The following is a 14,847-nucleotide window of genomic DNA, read 5'->3' as shown; positions in this document are numbered from 1 at the left end:
TCCTTCATTTTTGTGCTTCACTAGCATCTTCACATTGTCCTACTTGGACAACTACATCAAACATGCAAAACAGGAGCAGTAGTAGATAGAACATTTGGCTGCTTAATCTTGCTCCACTCTTCAATAAAATCATGATCGATCTGTTTGTGTTTCGAATTCCACATTCCTGTCTATTCCAGATAACATTTGATTCCCTGTCTAACAACAATATTTCTCCCTCTGCCTTAAAGGTATTCAATGACCCTCCTCCACCACCTTCGGAGGCAGAGAGTTCCAAAGTCATACGACCTCTGAGAGAAAAATATTTTCCTCATCTCAATCCTGAAAGGGTAATCACTAATTTTATAGCAGTACACCCTTATTCTGGACTGAGCTACAAGAGGAAATATGTTTTTAATGTCCACCTTGTCAAGACCATCAGGATCTTATGCAGTTCAGTCACCTTACCCAGTATTGTTCTAAACTCCAGCAGAAACAAGCCCAGTCTGTCCAACTGGCCTTCATAAGATGACATAAGGAGAGGCTGGATAGGCTGGAACTTTTCTCACTGGAGCGTCGGATGTTCAGGGTGACCTTGTAGAAGTTTATGAAATCATGAGGGGTCATAGATATGGTGAATGGCAGGTGTCCTTTCCTTCATGTGGGGGATTTCAAGACTGGGAGCATATCTTTAAGGTGAGAGGAGAAAGATTGAAAAAAGACTTGAGAGGCAACTTTTTCCAGAGTGTTTTGTGTGTGGAATGAGCTTCCAGAGGAAGTGCCAGGTGCAGGTACAGTTACAATCTTAAAAAAAAACATTTAGATAAGTTAATGAATAGGAAACGTTGGAGGGATATGAGCCAGGAGCAGGCAGGTGGGATTAGTTTAGTTTGGGATTATGTTCTGCATGGTCTTTTTGGACTGGAGGGTCTATTTTCATGCTGCATGACTGTATGATTCTATGACCTGCTCATTCCAGTTAGCAGTCTAGAAAATCTCCAATGAACCACCTCACAACATCCTTCCCTAAAAGAGAAGACGGCAGTGCACACTGTATTCATAGCATCATCTCATCAATACTCTGTAAATTTAATCATAACATCTTTACTTGTGTGTTCAATTCTTCTCATAGTAAACAATAGGATTCAAATGACCTTCTTCATTATATGCTGAGCCTGCATACTAACTTTGTAATTAATGCCCTCTTTATGATGCATGCAGGTGTTGCTGGTTGGGCCAATATTTCTTGCCCATTCCTAGTTGCTGCTTGAGAAGGTGGTGGTGAGCTGCCTTCTTGAACAATTGTGCTCCATGTGCTGTGGGCTGACCAACAATGCTCTTGGGGAGGAAATTCCAGAGTTTCGGCTCAGCAACACTGCAGGAACAGTAATATATTTCTAACTTAGGATGGTGAATGGCTTGGAGGGGAACTTGCAGGTGGTGGTCTCCCCTGCATCTGCTACCCTTGTCAATCTAGATTGTGAAATTTGTGAGATTGAAAGGTGCTCAGCTGACTGGTCTCCCAAACCTAAATCTTGATTCTTCAGAACAGAAATTGAAACTAAACTAATGATCCTTGATAATGGGAACTGCAGATGCTGGAGAATCCAAGATAATAAAATGTGAGGCTGGATGAGCACAGCAGGCCCAGCAGCATCTCAGGAGCACAAAAGCTGACGTTTCGGGCCTAGGCCCTTCGGCCCTCGATGTTGTGCCGACCTGTCATACCGATCTCAAGCCCATCTAACCTACACTATTCCATGTACGTCCATATGCTTATCCAATGACGACTTAAATGCACCTAAAGTTGGCGAATCTACTACCGTTGCAGGCAAAGTGTTCCATTCCCTTACTACTCTCTGAGTAAAGAAACTACCTCTGACATCTGTCCTATATCTTTCACCCCTCAATTTAAAGCTATGCCCCCTCGAGCTCGCTGTCACCATCCTAGGAAAAAGGCTCTCCCTATCCACCACATCTAACCCTCTGATTATTTTATATGTTTCAATTAAGTGTACATGAACACCGAGATCTCTCTGCTCATCTACACTACTAAGAATCTTACCATTAGCCCTGTACCTTGCCTTCTGGTTACTCCTACCAAAGTGCATCACCTCACACTTGTCTGCATTAAACTCCATTTTCCACCTCTCAGCCCAGCTCTGCAGCTTATCTATGTCTCTCTGCAACCTACAGCATCCTTCGTCACTATCCACAACTCCACCAACCTTAGTGTCGTCTGCAAATTTACTAACCCATCCTTCTACGCCCTCATCCAGGTCATTTATAAAAATGACAAAAAGCAGTGGACCCAACACCGACCCTTGTGGTACACCACTAGTAACTGGTCTCCAGGATGAACATTTCCCGTCAACTACCACCCTCTGTCTTCTTTCAGGTGGCCAATTTCCGATCCAAACTGCTATATCTCCCACAATTCCATTTCTCCGCATTTTGTACGATAGCCTATTGTGGGGAACCTTATCGAACGCCTTGCTGAAATCCATATACACCACATCAACCGGTTTACTCTCATCTACCTGTTTGATCACCTTCTCAAAGAACTCAATAAGGTTTGTGAGGCACAACCTTCCCTTCACAAAACCGTGCTGACTATCCCTAATCAATTTATTCTTTTCTAGATGATTATAAATCCTATCCCTTATAACCTTTTCCAACACTTTACCAACAACTGAGGTAAGGCTCACTGGTCTATAATTACCAGGATTGTCTCTACTCCCCTTCTTGAGCAGGGGAACCACATTTGCTATCCTCCAGTCATCTGGCACTATTCCTGTAAATAATGACGAGTTAAAGATCAATGCCAAAGGCTCGGCAATGTCCTCCCTGGCTTCCCAGAGTATCCAAGGATGAATCCCATCCGGTCCAGGGGACTTATCTATCTTCACCCTCTGAAGGATTTCTAATACCTCTTCCTTGTGAACCTCAATCCCACCTAGTTTAGTAGCCTGTATCTCAGTATTCTCCTCGACAACATTGTCATTTTCTAGAGTGAATACTGTTGAAAAATATTCATTTAGTGCTTCCCCTATCTCCTCTGACTCCACACACAACATACCACTGCTATCCTTGATTGGGCCTAATCTTACTTTTGTCATTCTTTTATTCCTTAAATACCTGTAGAAAGCCTTAGGGTTTACCCTGATCCTATCTGCCAACAATTAACTGAAGCATCTGAGTCTAGGGTATTTGGGTGCAGTTACAAAATAATTATTAGAACTCCTTAATCTAGCTTACTGCTACTTGGACTCCTTGTGACTACTAATCATGTGATGTTACCCTGGTCCTTGTTCATTTGCATACTGACCTCTCAAAGCGGTAACAGTACTGATATAATTCTCACTAAACCAAGAATACAGAACAATAACTGAACCACAGCAGGGAAAATGGCCCTTCACTTCCAAATACTCATCGATCCAGTCTGTGCAAACACCACCAATCATTCCTTTAGCATAATCTAGCATCCTTTATACATATTTCTGGCACAGTGTAGAGGATGCTTTATTCTGTGTCTAACCCCATGCTGTCCCTGTTCTGGCAGTGTTAGATGGGGGACAGTGTAGAATAAGCTTTACTCTGTATCTAGCTCCATGCTGTCCCTGTCACGGGAATTAGTCTTACCTTGAGAATCACAACATTCATGCACAGAAAAAGTCATTAAATAAAGATGATCAGTTCAGTTGAGGATTTTCAGCGACTGATGTAAACACATGAGCTGCACTAGAACCATCTTTACTCCCAGAAGAAAAAAATAAAGTTGAAACATCTGTTAATTTATAAACCAATTTAACCATGACTGGTTAATAAATAGCAAACAGCTGCTAAACTGCTCACCTCCCGGCTTGAGCTGGAGAGAGTGAGAGAAAAAGACAGAGAAAGCAACACAGAGATAGACCATGAGCCGGAGACAGAGTGAAACAGATGAAGGAAAACAGAAAAAAATAGACAGAAAGAAAGACAAATGGAGATGGAGAGAAGATGGAGAAACAGAAAGAGGGCACAAAATAAAGAGAGAAAGCCGGAAACTCAGTTTTTTGCAATTTTTTATTCACTCATTGGAGGTGGGCATCCGAGCTAGCATTTATTTCCTGTCTCTAGTTTCCCTTCTGACAGTGGTGGTAAGCTGCCTTCTTCAGCCGTTGCTGTCCATGTGCTCTGGTTTGAACCACAATGTCCTTAGGGAGGGAATTCCAGGATTTTGATCCGGTGACACTGAAGAAATGACGATATATTTCCATGTCAGAATGGTGAGTGGCTTGGAGGGAAACTTGCAGGTGGAGGTGTTCCCATGTATCTGCTGCCCTAGGCCTTCCAGATGGAAGTGCTCACATGTACTGCTTCAATGTCTGAGGGGTAGGAACGGAGGGGTGTGCAATCATTTATAAATATCCCCATTTCTCATGTTGGAGTGAAAGTTATTGCTGAAGCGGCTGAAGAGAGAGTCAATGGTTACTGGGGGGAGACAGAAGTGTGGAATTGTGACCACAATCTGATCAGTCTTATTTATTTGGATGATGGGGTTAGCTTGAGGAGCTGGATGGCCTAATCCTCCTCTGAAATCACACATGCAGAAGGTCGTTGGAGGGATATATTTTTGAATGGTTTTGGAAAAAACACATTGCTAAACAGAAGACACTAGTTACAGGAGCAGGAAAGTAGCATTTACAACAAACAGGCTGGCAGAATGGAGTTTTCAAGGCTGCAACACTTTCAGAAAAAGGTGACATGTCCCATTTTGTTTGTGTGCAATTCTAATGGGAATGGCCACAACAAGACAGAGTAATAACTTATTTAAAGCAATAGCCTTTGCCCTCTTTCCCTGTCTTCTCTGACACTCTTTTTTCACAGTTTGTGAGGTAAGATATTTTTAATCAATCTATTCAAACATGTTCTGTCACAGCTCTGAACGAGGTGGAACATGAACCTGGATGAGAGGTAGGAACTTTGTGTCGTAAGACCCCAATGATTATGAGTTATGAACACCCTGGAAATTTAATCAATGAATGTTGATGATCTGAGAGGAGAATTTGAAACCTTAGTTATTGTCTCCAGTGAAATAACTAAATCCAGCCATAACTGATCCAGGATGACAACACAGTGTTGACATCTTGTGTAGCAAGTGTTCCTTGCTACAAGCCAACATTTGTTGATTAAATCTACAACTTCCTGGATCAGTTATAGCTGGCTGTAGTTATTTTACTGGAGGCAGTAGTTTAGGTTTCAAATTTTCCTCTCAGACAATCAACATGCTTGGCCAAAATGGCGAGAAGATAAAATTCTACAATTCTTGTCTAGCTTTTTAAATTATTTCCATCAAACTTGAAGGTTTTGTGAGTGTGTGTGTGTGTGTGTGTGTGTGTGTGTGTGTGTGTGTGTGTGTGTGGGCGTGTGTGTGTGTGGACATGCATGTGTGTGGGCATGTTTGTGTGTGTGTGTGGGCATGTGTGCGTGTGAACGTGTGTCCGTGTGTGCGTGTGCGTGTGTGCGCGTGTGTTTGCGTGTGCATGTGTGGGCGTGAGCGTGTGTGTGGGCATGTGTGTGTGTGGACATGCATGTGTGTGGGCGTGTGTGCATGTGTGTGTGTGCGTGTGTTTGCGTGCGTGTGCGTATGTGTGCGTGTGCGTGTGCATGTGTGTGTGTGCTCTATGAATTGATCTTCCTTTCTAAGTTTATATCTTTCCTGCCAGTCCTGTTGAGTGCCAGACAACAAGCTTTGACTTTGTGCCTCTTTTTAGCAATATGTATGATTGGCAACATCACCTTTCTCTTTAAATTCAAACTTAGATGTGACCAGTGGGACTGTACCCCAGTGAGAGTCAGTGTGTGTGGGACTGTATCCCTGAGAGAGTCAGTGTGTGTGGGGCTGTACCCCAGTGAGAGTCAGTGTGTGTGGGACTGTACCCCAGTGAGAGTCAGTATGTGTGGGACTGTACCCCAGTGAGAGTCAGTGCGTGCGTGGCCGTACCCCAGTGAGAGTCAGTGTGCGTGTGGGACTGTACCCCAGTGAGAGTCAGTGTGTGTGTTGGACTGTATCTTAGTGAGAATCAGTGTGTGCGTGGCCGTAACCCAGTGAGAGTCAGTGTGTGTGGGACTGTACCCCAGTGAGAGTCAATGTGTGTGTTGGACTGTATCCCAGTGAGAGTCAGTGTGTGGGACTGTACACCAGTGAGAGTCAGTGTGTGTGGGACTGTATCCCAGTGAGAGTCAGTGTGTGTGGGGCTGTACCCCAGTGAGAGTCAGTGTGTGTGGGACTGTACCCCAGTGAGAGTCAATGTGTGTGTTGGACTGTATCCCAGTGAGAGTCAGTGTGTGGGACTGTACACCAGTGAGAGTCAGTGTGTGTGGGACTGTATCCCAGTGAGAGTCAGTGTGTGGGACTGTACACCAGTGAGAGTCAGTGTGTGTGGGACTGTATCCCAGTGAGAGTCAGTGTGTGTGGGACTGTACCCCAGTGAGAGTCAGTGTGTGTGTGGGACTGTATCCCAGTGAGAGTCAGTGTGTGTGGGGCTGTATCCCAGTGAGAGTCAGTGTGTGTGGGACTGTACCCCAGTGAGAGTCAGTGTGTGTGTGGGACTGTACCCCAGTGAGAGTCAGTGTGTGTGGGACTGTACCCCAGTGAGAGTCAGTGTGTGGGACTGTACCCCAGTGAGAGTCAGTGTGTGTGGGACCCTGTACCCCAGTGAGAGTCAGTGTGTGTGGGACTGTACCCCAGTGAGAGTCAGTGTTTGAATTCCGACCCAAATCCCGAACTTTCCTGCTTTTTTTATGGATGCGGTAATGAAATTCGGAGAGTGAATGAATTTGTGTGCGATTGGTTCTTGGTGTTTTTGGGAGCCTGTGGTGAGCAGTAGTGAGGTGTGAACTCTCACACTTGTGTCAGACAGTTTCCCAGGCTGTGAGGTGGCACCATCTGGGAGAGTGAAAGTGACGGCGGCAGCCGCCAATGGTTGTGTGAGTATGAATACTGAGAGCTGCCTGTTGTGATGTTTTGATGGTTCTGCGAAGTGAATAAAATTTTGAAAACATATTCTCTCCATCTGTTGGGTTCAGTGTTTTTTTCACAGGCTAAATATAGGCCTCAGTGAAGAGCCTTGAGGACAAGATTCTGCCCCTACCTCGTATTCAGCCTGCAGTTTGATCGAGTGAATCTTGCTGCTCGTTGTTATAAACATTATCAGCAGCGGGAGCTGGTACCTGACAGACTGGTTTCGTGACAGGCACACAGCTTCCTCAGACCCCACCGCAGCTTGCTGCTAACTGGTGGATCTGGCCTGTCAGTTTTCACCAGCCGCAGAGCTACCCGAGAGAGAGAGAGAACTGCTGGTGCTCATGGCTCTGTCACTGACGTTCCTTTGCCCTTCTCTGTAACCTAGCCCACCCCTCCCACCCAACCCGCTCCGTAAGAGCATAGCCAGTAAAAGGAGAAGGTGCCGTGATTCCTGGAACCATTGGAGAGAAAAACAAAAGCCAGTAGTTAATGGCGGTGTTTGTAAAGTAAAATACCCTGCAGGCTGTACCACCAGATGTAACTCTCTTGAGAAGATTCAGACAGAAAAACACAGCACTCCAAAGAGGCCATCGCAAACATTTAGCCTGCTCTACTCTGATTTTACATCAAAAGTCATTTTTGTTTTGTCGAGAGCTGCTGGGAAATTGTCCCTGATATGTCATTGCAAACATAGCCAGAGATCTAGGTTCTACAATGTCCTGAAAATATAAAACCTAGGAGCAGGATTACACCATTTGGCCCTTCAAATCTGCTTCACCATTCAATAAGATGGCCGATCAGATTGTGGTCATTGCATCTCCTTAATATCCGCCCCACAACATCCCTCCACCCTCTGTTTATCAATAATCTAACAAACACAGTCTTCAATATGTTTACAGATCGAGTCTCCATTGTCTTCTACACTGCAGTCAACCCACGGAGCAAAAATTCCAATCCATCCTTGCTCAGTCTCCTCAGGATTTTAATAATTTCTGTATGACCATCTATTATTCTTCTATACTCCAAAGGTATGGCCTGAACTTGTTCAATCCTTCTTCATTAAATTGACCTTCATTCATCCCTGCAATGAGACAAATGAACCTTCTCAGACTTGCTTCTTAAAATTTTACTTTTCCAATAAGCGACTGGTATCATGGCTTTGTGCAGGGAAGATTGTGAAAGTGACAAGGATAATTAATGAGGGCAGAGTTGTAGATGTTGTCTATATGGACTTTAGTGAGGCCTTTGAAAAGATCCCTCATGGGAGGCTGGTACAAAAGGTTAGTAGGTAAGATGGATACAAAACTGGCCTGGTCATAAAAAACAGAGAATAATGGGGGGATGATATTTTTCTGATTGAAGATCTGTGACCAGTGGTGTTCCACAGAGATCAGCACTGGGACCCCTGTTGTTTGTAATATGTGTAAATGATTTGGAGGAGAATGTTAGTGGACTGATTAGTATGTTTGTGGTGACACAGAGATCAGGGGAGTTGGAGGTAGTGAGGAGGATTGTCAGAGGATACAGCAGGATATAGACAGGCTGGAGACTTGAATGGTGAAATGGCAGCTGGAATTTAATCTGAACAAATACAAGGTGATGCATTTTGGGAGATCTAAAAGAAGGGAAGTATACAGTAAATGCCAGAACCCTGAGTAGCATCAACATCAGAGGGATCTAGGCGTACAGGTTCACAGTCCCTGTAAGTGGCAACGCAAGTGCATAAAGTGGTCAAGAATGCAGACATCATGCTTGCCTTTATCAGCCAAGGTATAGAGTATAAAAATTGTAAGTCATGTTGCAGCTGTAAAGGCTTTAGTTAGACCACATTTGGAATATTGTGTACTATAGTGACTGCACTACCAGAAGAATCTGGGGCCATGGGCTGGATACAGAAACGGTTTACTGTGATGTTGTCTGGTTTGAAGCTATGAGGAGAAATTGGACAAACTCAGTTTGTTTTCATTTGAATATCGGAGGTTGAGGGGTGACCTGATAGAAGTTTATAAAATTAAGGTATGGATAGAATGGATAGTTGGAGTCTTCTATCATAGGTTAGGAATGTCAATTAGTAGGGGACATAGGTTTAAGGTAACGGGGGGAAAGTTTAAAGGAGATATGAGAGATGTGTTTTCTGTGCAGAGGATGGGAAGTGCCTGGAATGAGCTGCTGGAGAAGGTGAAGATGGTGCAGTTGGTACATCAGCAAAGTTTAGGAGGATCTTGACAGATATTTGAATAGGAAGGGATATGGACAGCACAGATTGCCGCAGATGTTATTCCAATTTAATCTTAATAGAAATTCCAAAGCACAGTGCAGTTCTCCCTCAGCGCTGAGCCTCCGTCAGTCCGGCACTCCCTCAGTACTGACCATCTAACAGTGCGGCGCTCCCTCAGCGCTGACCCTCCGACAGCGGGCACTCCTTCAGCACTGACCCTCTGACAGTGCGGCACTCCCTCAGCACTGACCCTTTGATAGTGTGGACCTCCCTCAATATTGAAGCTCCAACAATGCGGCCCTCCCTCCATGCAGATCCTCCAACAGTGCAACACTTCCTAAGCACTGACCCTCCAACAGTGCCTCACTTCCTCAGCACCGACCCTCCAACTGTGCCATGCTCCCTAAACGCTGACCCTCTAGCAGTGCAACGATCCCTCAGCACTGACTCCCCCAACAGTGCAGCACTCCCTAAACACTGACCCTCCTTCAGTGCAATACTCCCTAAACACTCACCCCCCAACAATGCATCACTCCCTAAACACTGACCCTCCTTCAGTGCAATACTCCCTAAACACTCACCCCCCCCAACAATTCAGCACTCCCTAAACAATGACCCTCTGGCACTGCCTTAGTGGTGACCCTCAACAGTGCGGAGCTCCCCATGTGGTGACCCTCCGACAATGTGAACCAGAGAATTCAGAAAGTTTTAAAACACAGCAAAAGACAACCAAAAGAAGATGAAATGGGAGAAGAAAACCTTTGCAGGTCAGCGTGCAAGTAATATCAAGATCAAAAGCAAGAGCTCCTTTCAATATCTAAAAAAGGGAGAGGCCAAAGTGAAAATAAGCCCCTTAGAGAATGAGGCTGGGGAAATAATATTGGGGAACCAGGAGATGGCAGAGGAGTTGAATAAATATTTTGCATCAGTCTTCATAGTAGAAGTCTCCAATAACATTCCAAAATTCTTAAATAATAAAGGAGCAAAGGAAGAGAGGAAATAAATGCAATAGCTATCACTAGAGAGGAAGTGTTAGAAAAACTGTGGGAACTGAAGACAGATCTGACCTGACAACCTGAGAGGATGCATCGTGGAATATTAAAGGAATCACCAAATAGATAGTGGATTCAGTAGTAATCTTCCAAGAATCCTTAGATTCTGGAATAATCCCAGAGGTTTGCAAAACTACCAATGTAATACCCTCATATAAAAAAAGGAAGGAGACAAAAAAAAGGCAACTAAAATAAAACCAAGCACTGTGGATGCTGGATATCTGAAACAAGAACTGAAATTGTTGATGATGCTGAGAAAGTCAAGCAGCATCTATGGGAAGAAAACAGAGTTAACATTTTGAGTCCGAGTGAAGAGTTCCGATGAAGAGTCACCAGACTTGAAACGTTAACTCGGTTCATGTAACATCAGTTAATGGCTAAATATTAGGTGGTATATTAACATGTATATCACAAATAAGACCCCAAAAATATGGGGAAACACAGGGCCTAATGGGATGGTGGAATTGAAAGAAATTAGTATTAGCTGGAACAAAAACAGAAGTTGCTGGAAAATCTCAGCAGGTCTGGCAGCATCTGTGAAGAAAAATTCAGAGTTAACGTTTCGAGTTTGGTGGCCCTTCCTCAGAACTGGGGCTGTAGAAGGTAGCTAATGTAATGCACAATTTAAGAAGAGAAGCTGTTAAAAAAACAGTATAGACTTGATAGCTTGACATTGGTAATGGAAAAAATGCTGGAATCCATTATAAAATATGTAATAGAAGAGTACTTAGAAGTTAGTGACAGGGCTGGACAGAGTTAGCATGGATTTATGGAGGGGTTGTCATGCTGTAACAAGGTCAGGAGCTGAGTGGCCCTGGCGGACCCCAAACTGGGCATCACTGAGCAGGTTATTGCTGGGCAGTTGCTGCTTGATACCACTGTTACTGACACCTTCCACCACTTGAGAGTAGACTGATGGGAGAGTAATTGGTTGGGTTGGACTGTCCTGCTTTTTAGTGTATGGGACTTATTTGGGCAGTGAATGAGTCAGTGTGGCCTGGCAGCAGATGGTAAATCATGAGAAGATACAGACTGAAAGGTTTGATGGTGCAGGGCCCTTTCAACATCTGCCACCATTTCCCAGGAAGGCCCGCCTAACCTCCCGCACTCCTCCCCCACTGCCCCTACTGTGATATAGCAGAAGAAGGGGTTGAAAAACTAGGAAACAGCATGAGCCACACACCAGCTGCTGTGACATTCTGATTCCAAACCTGCAGCACCCAATCTCTGTGTGGATGCAGTCATAACTTTCTAACGATCCCAACACCAAGTTGTCACGCGCACTCTGCATGAGCATTCTCTAAAGACCTAGTTATCCCAATTGAAGATAAGGAAAATGTCTCATAACGTTCTCTTTGTAAAGTGTCTGGAAGTACTCCAGAGTTTTTCTGAGGTCTTTTGTGTTGAACACATAGGTTCACTGCCTCCTCACAGAGTTATTAGGGGAGTAGGTGACCTGCCCAAACAGGCTGGGCTGGAGTATTAGCAGAGACTCTGTGTCTGCGGACTGACTAGGAGATGCAGCATAGGCTGTGGAGAAGGCAAACTCTGTAAAATCCCCTTAGCAATATTGAAGTGGGCTGTTCGAAGGTGACAGCCAATAGACCTAACATCTCAGTATTAACACCCATCAGCAGCATGGCAACCTCACAACTAAAGTTGCTGGAAAAACTCAGCAGATCTGGCAGCATCCGTGAAGGAAAAATCAGAGTTAACATTTTGGTCCTGGTGACCCTTCCTCAGAACGTTCTGAAAAAGGGTCGCTGGACCCGAAATGTTAATTATGATTATTTTCTTCACAGATGCTGCCAGGCCTTTTGAGCTTTTCCAGCAACTTCTGTTTTTGTTCATGATTTACATGCATCCGCAGTTCTTTCGGTTTTTATCAGCAATCTATCAAGTTCCTCATCTGATTCCTCCATCAGCTCTCATTTATCATCTTGCCACCAGTGATCTTGCAAACAATCCATTCTTTTCCCAGGTCTGGTAACAGGCCATCATTGCCCAGATCACTCACTCGTTGTAGATCCAAACTCTGTAGCAACCTCTGAGCTAAGTGCAGTGCCAGGGCCTGAGCTGGTCACAAGTTAAACCAACTGCATCTCTTCCTCAGCGTTCCGCTGTTGCTCATTTCCATCATCCTTAAGTTGCAGAGCCTGGGAAAGTAGCTGTCCTTGAGTGTCAGAGAGCAGGAAATTGGAAAGAGATGGTTGGAGTGAGGGGAGAGGAGAGGGCATGGGTGGGAAAGAAGATCGTCACACCATCAGCAGTTTGTTCATCTTACTGGACAGCTGGATGAAGGTGAGCTGGGTATTGAGAACAGACATAAGGCACGAAGATGTCACCAGCCTCAATTTTTTCAGGTACACTATAAGCCATGGGCTCCATCACAGCCAACTCCATACGTTAAGAAACATTCTTTGAGAAGATGCAGGTGACTTTGTCCCAAACTGTTGTGTTGTGCTCCCTTCCACTGTCTGCTTCTTTCTCCTGAGAAAGAGGGAGAATGGCAAAGGTTTCGTGGCAATGTGCTTGAGTGATGTGCCTGCTGTAGTTGAATAGCTGGAGGTGTGAGGAGGGGGTGAGGGCTGGGTGTGAGACTGGCAGTTGCTGCTAGATCTGCGGGGGGCGGGGGGTGATGTTAGGTATGAGCCCTGAATGGATGAGTGACAGGATATTGAGCACTGTGAGTGCTCAGTGGCTTACTGGGTTTGGAATGAAATGTGAATACGACGCTGCCTACGCACATAAGGTCATTGAACCCTATGGCACTGCTGCCAAATTCTTTGGTTCAAGCTCTGGAAATTGACCGCCTCGATCACCTGGCCCCACTTCTTTCTGGGGCTGGTCCTTAAGGGACCCCAGACTCCCTACAGAACGTTATCCTCTCTGGTCCTTGTGATCGACACCACTAATATTTCCAGTATCATGAACTTATCTAGAACCCTCTCTTTGCCTCATGTTCAATTCACTAAAACTTTCAATTGCATCAAATTTATTTCCTTTGTGTACAGGCAGTCTGTCTTTAAAAAGAGACTCTCTGATGAAGGGTCCAGGCCCGAAACGTCAGCTCTTGTGCTCCTGAGATGCTGCTTGGCCTGCTGTGTTCATCCAGCCTCACATTTTATTATTTTAAAAAGAGACAGTTTGGTTACATTGTCCTAACAATGCCTGGCAATCCTGCTGAATGCAGACACTGCAGATAGTGTTAGAAGAGGAACCCTCAGGATAAAGTTGCAATCATTTGAAAGAGATAGGTACTTTAAACCCACGTGTTGGCCACCTCAACCTGAAGGGACACATGCAGCTTATGAATTACGATGCCCTTCATCCAAAATAATGAGCCAATTTCTCGCCCCTGAGGTTTACAGGTTCTGAGCCACAATCTCTCAGTGGAGCCAGCAGGTTTTGAGCCAATGTGTTCCTGGATCAGATGTCACAGCTCCCACATGTCTCCATGGGGTGTCTGTCTGAGTGAGACAGGCACCAAGAGAATGTCAGCTCTGGTGTTTCACTAGTAGAGGAAACTGATTATTTATTCTAAACAAAGCATGCCAAGTTTGCAAATATCATAAAATCTTTGGCAGGAATTAAATGTTTCATCTTTTCATACAATTAGGATCAACAAATTGTTTTGATTGACAGTTCTGGAAGGAGAATGATGTTAGCCACACAACAGTTTCATGCTGCAATTAAACAGAGGGCAGGCTTCTATGTGACCACAGTCTCTCTGCACTGGCCATGGCAATGGTCACAAAATAGTGACAACCAATTCACAACTGGATCAGCCTGGCTACAAGCACTCAATGAATGCTGCAATCAGCAATCCTGGCGTATTGGCACTGAGTTCATCTCCTGCCTCAGATCATCTTGGCTGAAAATCAACAGGAATTATACAGAGATGCTGCGACACATCAATCCCACCGGATAAAGCAGATATCAGCAAGTGACAAGTACATGTGATGGATAAGCTCAAAGGGAAACACGTCATACAGATTTGATATATCTCGTTCTACAATGAGACATCTGTGCTTACACCAAGCTCCTAAATTAAAGCAACTCACTAAAGTAATAGTAACCAAATCACTATATTAATCTGATATATTTCACACTCCTCACGATAACACTGATATACCCCACACTCTTCACTGGAACATTCTGATAAATTCCACACCACATTGTAATAGTCCGACATATCCGACATCCCTCACTGCAACATTCCTATACATCCCACACCCCGTACTGTAACACTTCAATATAGCCTACGCCTGTCACTGTAGCACTCTGATATAACCCACAGCTCACACTGTAATACTCTGACAAAAACGTCACTGCAGCACTCTGATAGAGCCCACACCTCTCTCTGTTACAAACAGATATATGCCACACCCCTCACATAACAATCTGATTACCCATACTCTTCATTGTCACACTCTGGTATATCCCACACCACTCTCTATAATACTATCATACATTTCACATGTCTCACTGTAACACTTTGACATACTCCACACCTCTCACAGTAACACTCTGATATATCCAACAGCCCTCACTGTAAGACATTGATATATCTCACGCCCTTCCCTGAG

Source organism: Stegostoma tigrinum, chromosome 31 (assembly GCF_030684315.1).
Source record: "Stegostoma tigrinum isolate sSteTig4 chromosome 31, sSteTig4.hap1, whole genome shotgun sequence".
NCBI lineage: Eukaryota > Metazoa > Chordata > Chondrichthyes > Orectolobiformes > Stegostomatidae > Stegostoma > Stegostoma tigrinum.
Note: the sequence above shows the minus strand (reverse complement) of the source record.